Source organism: Aulostomus chinensis, chromosome 4 (genome assembly GCF_037954235.1).
Source record: "Aulostomus chinensis isolate RoL2024-O1b breed Wild chromosome 4, RoL_Achi_v1.0, whole genome shotgun sequence".
NCBI classification, from domain to species: domain Eukaryota; kingdom Metazoa; phylum Chordata; class Actinopteri; order Syngnathiformes; family Aulostomidae; genus Aulostomus; species Aulostomus chinensis.
The window spans coordinates 26,123,981-26,130,102 of NC_141323.1; the positions used below are offsets into that span (position 1 = coordinate 26,123,981).

General features: G+C 43.2%; 2 non-coding genes across 2 annotated transcripts; both read right to left on the minus strand.

The window, feature by feature from the left end:
• Positions 1-2,268: 2,268 nt before the first annotated feature.
• trnah-gug (transfer RNA histidin (anticodon GUG)) lies at positions 2,269-2,342 on the minus strand. Its single transcript has one exon. It is a non-coding gene; the product is annotated as a tRNA-His (tRNA).
• Positions 2,343-3,550: 1,208 nt separating this feature from the next.
• trnas-aga (transfer RNA serine (anticodon AGA)) lies at positions 3,551-3,632 on the minus strand. Its single transcript has one exon. It is a non-coding gene; the product is annotated as a tRNA-Ser (tRNA).
• Between the last annotated feature and the right edge of the window lie 2,490 nt (positions 3,633-6,122).

Genomic DNA, 6,122 nt, shown 5'->3' on the forward strand with positions numbered 1-6,122 from the left:
TTAGAAACACTTGAACTGTTGAACAGTAGAATTTGTTTGAAACAGTTTACATCACTGAGTGACAGGATTGAAGAGGGAAGATTGTTCTACTTTAAATTTAATTCTAACTTCCAAGTCAAGTCAAGTCAATTTTATTTATAAAGTGCCAAATCACACCAGAAGTTATCTCATGACACTTTACAAGTTTATCTCATGAGATCGGTACCCTGGAAGGTATCACCTTGATGCTTGATGTTCCTGCCTGTTTAAAGGTTTTGTCACCACTGTTGCAGGATGTGCTTGCTGATGGAGAATTGTTGGGTGTAGATTCACTGAAGGAGTTTGGTACTGGACCTGCTCTACCTGTAAAGTGTCATGAGATAACTTTTGTTGTGATTTGGTGCAAAATAAATAAAATTAACTTGACCAGTGTTATTTGTGGTCTTTTGTTAATTGCATGCCACATGAAATTATTATTGGTCAGTTTTCTAGTGACAGTCTCACAGTGGCAAGACAAGAACACTTCTACTTCTGATGATGACAGTTTGTTCAACACTGAACTTCATCCAGTACCATGTTGTCAAACACTGGAACATCCACAGCACCTGAACAGGGACCTGAACCCTGGACCCTCAGATTAAAAGTCTGATGCTCTACCGTCTGAGCTACTCAGGCTCTTCCTACAGCATTTAGACAGGAAAAGAAACACCTGTGAAGGTCAAACTGCTGCTTTCTTGACTTGTTCAATCCTCCATGTTAAAGTCCACCATGCTTTTGATTGGCTCTGATTCTCTGTGGCAAAATCCAACAAGAGGCTCCAAAAATGTCTTGAATGTCATAAGAATGCACAGGACAAGATGTTAGTTTCCTTCATGTCTGCAGTTCCTCCACTGGAAAGTAAAGTCAATGCTGTTCCTCTGCTGAAACCTGGGATGGGACCAGGGACCTTTAGATCTTCAGTCTAACGCTCTCCCAACTGAGCTGTTTCAGCTCTGAGTGAGGGCCCTGCTTCTCTCATTTTATAATCTCTTCCACTCTCACTAGAACTTAGAGAGGATTTGAGCTTCTGAAGTCATGACACATTGAACAGTTCTACAGGACCATTTTTGATGAATGTCTGAATCACACAAGCCTTTTTTGTTTGTCTTCTTCCCAGTTGCCTCAACATTGTGAGAGCCAATAATTCCACATCTGTACCAGACACACCTCTGGTTGGTGGGTTTTCTGGATCTTTCTGTTCTAACAGTGTCTTTTGTCTTAATTATGCCACTTTCACATGAAAGAAACACAAAATGAAAAGTAGAACAAGCCAGAACCCCAAATATTGATTTGCAAGGTCAAACAAACAACAACCAGTCAAGCAAATCAAACCAACAGAAACCAACTACTGGTTCCAAAACCAGTAAAAAACAAAAACAGAGGAAAAGTCTTTGTGTGCAAGAACATGCATGTGTATGGATGTGTGTTTCGATGCGTGTGTCAAAAACTGACACTTTTTTTTTTTGACAACTTGAGCCAACAGTGGTGGTGTCTGTCAAAGAGGTGGAGCTCTGTCCTTCACCTGCAAGATTTCAGCAGGCAGCTCAGGTCTAGTTTTCTTCACTGTGCCACCATGATAAGTTTCCTCCTGAGAAGTTCTTGTCCAAGGTCATAGCTGGTAAAAGAATTGTCACAGTGATACTGGGACCCTGCAGTCCAGTCGTCATATCCAGGACCACACTGGACATGGCCGTCTTTGTTTGTTTTGTTGTTGTGCAATGTGAGAGAATGTGACAGACCATTTTATACCAAAGACAGGCTGTGTGTGTGTGTGTGTGTGTGTGTGTGTGTGTGTGTGTGTGTGTGTGTGTGTGTGTAACCATGTTAAATTCTTTTCAATAAATATATTTCAACCTGCTATTATTTGTATGCTGTGTGATTTATGAAACCCAAGACTAACTAAGGTGTACATACTGCAACCTAAAGTTTGGTAATGAGGAGAATGATGAAAAATCCACAAGGTGATCAGACAAGATAAATGTATTCAGGAAAAAAAATCATCTCTGAACATGTGTGACTGAAATATGTCAGTGGGACTGGCAGAATCTGGCTTTACCACAAAGTGTCTCATCAAGAGGTCTGTCAAATGCGTCTGCTGTGGAGGGTCAATCTGTCCGTCCACATTCAGATCAATGATACAACATCTCTGCTATGATCAAACTACTCAGGATGAAACAGACCAATGTTGACATCAAGTAGCAACTCAGCAGCTGATCAACAGAGTCCTAAGAACCAGTAGAGCCTGTTCATCGTCCCTGGGTGGGCTCGAACCACCAGCCTCTCTGTTCACAGCCAAGCGCGCTGACCGATTGAGCCACAGAGACTCTGAGTCTCCTGCTTTTCATGAAGAGTTTTCAGGCTAAATTTCAGAGTGTGAGGTCCACACGGCACATTTGAGGGAACATGAAGGACAGATGAGAGTCTGACTGTCATGGTGAAAGCCTTCAGCACTAGAACTGAAACAGCCCCCACCATCTTAACCCCCCCAGACCAAACATCATCGTCCAGCCTCCAACCAGAGGTCCATCAGTTATCATGGGAGCCACGTGTGGAGTCTGGATTCTTTTCTAGAATGTGACGGCAATGACAGTCCTGCCAAGTGACATCACTGACATGAATGGATGACTTCAGTCATGTGACTCGATGACTTCAGTGCATCAAATTACCAAGTGCACTGCAGCAGTCCTTGTTGCTGTCTGCTGTTGTGTCACAGCAAAGTAAGGAAACAGCCTGACGGTCCTCAAGAGGAAATTCAACAACCTCCAAAGATGGAGGTGAATCTAGACCTGCTCATGTTTGCTGTCCTTGATGAACTTGGGCGGTACTCTGGTGCTGGGATGAGGTCATGGAGACGATCCAGGAGCAGTCCTGATGTTAAATGGACAAAATGTGTCAACATGAAATAAAATTGAAAACCTATTTGAAGCCTTATTTTGTGTTTGATGGACATTTTTTAAATCTCTAATGACTTGTTTTAACTGAACCTACTGGATCCTGTGGTGCCTGATGAGGAGACAACTTGGGTACAAAGTTGAAGAGGAGGGTTTTTGGAAGGGAGGTGATTTTTTTTTCCAGTGTTGTAAATCAAAATAACTACAACGACATGATAGAATTTTCTCAAAATGTCCTGACTAAGATGGATTCCAAACCAAATCAGCTGTCACAAGGGAAAGTCTGCATGTAAACACACACACACACACACACACACACACACACACACACACACACACACCAACTTACATTCCCAGGGACTAAACCAAACCAATTCCTACTTAACCCTAAGCTCCACCTCAGTTCCAGATGAAACTGGTTGAACATGGAACCGTCCCACTTGGAACATTTCCATCACCTTCACCACCACTGGAGTATCAACAAAGATTTTGGTCAACACCAGAATGGTTGAGACAAGACAACATGCTACCAATCCTCTCTCTCTCCCTCATCATCAGCTGCTACAGCCCTTGAAAGAAAACCTTTGACACATGGACCTACAGTAGGAGCAGATGTTGTCTCCTCTGGAACAGCAGTTTAACGTTGTTGGCAGGACTCGAACCTGCGCGGGGAGACCCCAATGGATTTCTAGTCCATCGCCTTAACCACTCGGCCACAACAACTACACTCCCATGAGCATGAGTAGAGGATTGATATTCAACAATTAATCTTCATTGAAGCACAGTAGATTTTTTTTATATTCTCACACACACAAACTATTTGTGTGTGTGTGTGTTGTTTACCAGCAAGATGAAAACTGTTGTGGTATTTGACAATTCTATTGTTTCTGAATGAAAATCATGTGAAGGAGAATCATGGAGACATCCTAAAAATGGCTGAGGTCTGCTGAGCTGCAGCAGGTCTGAGCTGCTTTTGATGCCCAGATGATGAGGAGGCAGTGAATGTTGGGTTTGGTGGAGCTGAAAAAATGCTGCAGGTGTTGAGAGGTCTGCTGGTGTCCAGGACTTCCTCTCCAGGTCTCAGCTTCTCCCTGCAGTTCCCACAAACACCACAACAGTCCTGGAACCCCTGCAGATGGTGGAGGACCATGTTGACCCCGATGCACCATCAGGGCATCAAATACCAGTCCTGATGATCAAAAAGGTCCCTCCACTCATCCAGGGTCAACTCTAGAGGAAGCTTTTGTAACAGATGAGCAAACACACTCAACTAGAAATCATGATTTAAACACAATGTTGATTTTTTACAAATTCCTTCAATGTTTTAAAAACCATCAAAGTGGACAGAAGCCCAGATGGTCCAAACCTGTTTCCTGTCTCCTGCCATTGTGGAGAGCCTTTGTTCTGTCCTGCTGCTGTCCAGTTGTCTCTACTGAGCTCCTCTGCTGGTTCCACCTTGAAGAGGGTCTGAGCTAAAATTGAACCCTGAGGAACTTCAACCTTTGATCTCAGAGTTTTGTGTTTGATCTTAGAATTCTTTCTTTGATCTCACCTGAGACAAAGAAATGGAAGCTCAATCTGCTGTTGAGGAGGCCGTGATCGTATAGTTTTTAGTACTCTGTGTTGTGGCCGCAGCAACCCCGGTTCGAATCCGGGTCACGGCAGCATGAGACAAATTTCTTGTGTGTACTGATGGACACAAACCAAGCTGAAATTTCCCACAATGCAACAGGGCGGTGTTTGGTCATTGTTGAGCAGGCGTCAGTCTGACAATGATGTGATATTGTTTTGTTATCACTTGACCAGACCCAAAAGTAGGCTCCAGGTATCAGTTTTTTCTCAATGCTAATGTCTGCTAGCTTAGTCTGCTACTTTGATGGCTCTGACTACAAAAAGGTCCAGACCCCTGGATATGGTGGTTCCTACCTAAACGTAGATTCTGTCAGCTCATGTTTTGAAATCAACTCACCATGAACACAAGTAGATTTCAATGGACTGCAAATGTGTCTCATTTAATGGTAAACATGTCAAATATAAATTCCATCACCTGAGGAGGTCTGCTGCTGGAATTAAGCTCCAGATATTCACAAGATATTTTATATCTTAAGATAAAGCATTTTTATATTTGATTTATTATTCATTAGCCTGCTTCATGTGGTGTGATTTTATGTGTCCTATATTGAATAGAACTTTGTAAACGATCGTCCCTGAGGATGTTGAATGATGTCAAAAAAGGGTTCTCTCAGCTCTCCTTTCCTCTAAATAGAGGAGTCTCTGCTGAGGTCGTTCCCTGTCAGAGTCCTGACGTCTATTCAGATGCACCGAGAGACTCAGGCAAACAGAAGACAAGGGCAAGTGAAGTAACCTGAAAATGAGAGGGGAGGTTCGACATCAAACTAAAACAGGAAGAACAGGACACAAATGAGATATCAAAATAAGAGAGACCATGAGACATGACCCCGCCTCCCTGCTTGCCAACCATGTGTCAAGTGTTTTCTAGCTCAGTGACATTTCTGTAACTCATGGAGCAGCCTAGTGTCCTGTGAGCCATTTGTGAAACCTCTGGAGAAGTCAATCATTTGTAAATAATTGTTGATCGTACTTTTGGTTTTCAGTGGCAGCAGTAGGAGGGAGAAGCTTTGTTATTTTCCTGTCCTTTTTCTCCTGTTTTTGGATGAGGAGTTCGGTTTTTCTTGCAGGACAGGTAGGGATCTTGGTTAGTTTGGTTTGTTGTGTTGGCACTGCTCACCTCTGAAGCTAAATAAACTGCTACTTTGTCTTTAGACCGTGAAGTTGGCTGGTTTTCTTGAGAGTGGAAGGCGAGGGAGCTCTCTCTCTATCTTGTGTGGCCCTGGTCCCCCCAGACCAGGACCAGGACAAAAAATAAAAGACAGACTCTGAGACATGACCCCCCAGTTCCTGCTGCTTCCAGCTCTTTATATCGAGCCCCTCGTACAGTGGTTGATAGAGACCACAAATATTAAGGGTGTCCACATAAATGGAGAAGAACACAAGGTGGCGCTGGACACTGATGATGTTTTAACATATTGAAGTGAGCCCCCTAACACAGGACCTGCATTAATAAAACTCTTTGAAACACTGGGAAGCTCTGCTGGATATTAATTCTCCATTCTAAAACACAGGTTCTGACCTTTAATCACTCACCTCCAGAACACATGGAGGAAAACCTCCACCTGGATTGGGGCCAGAACT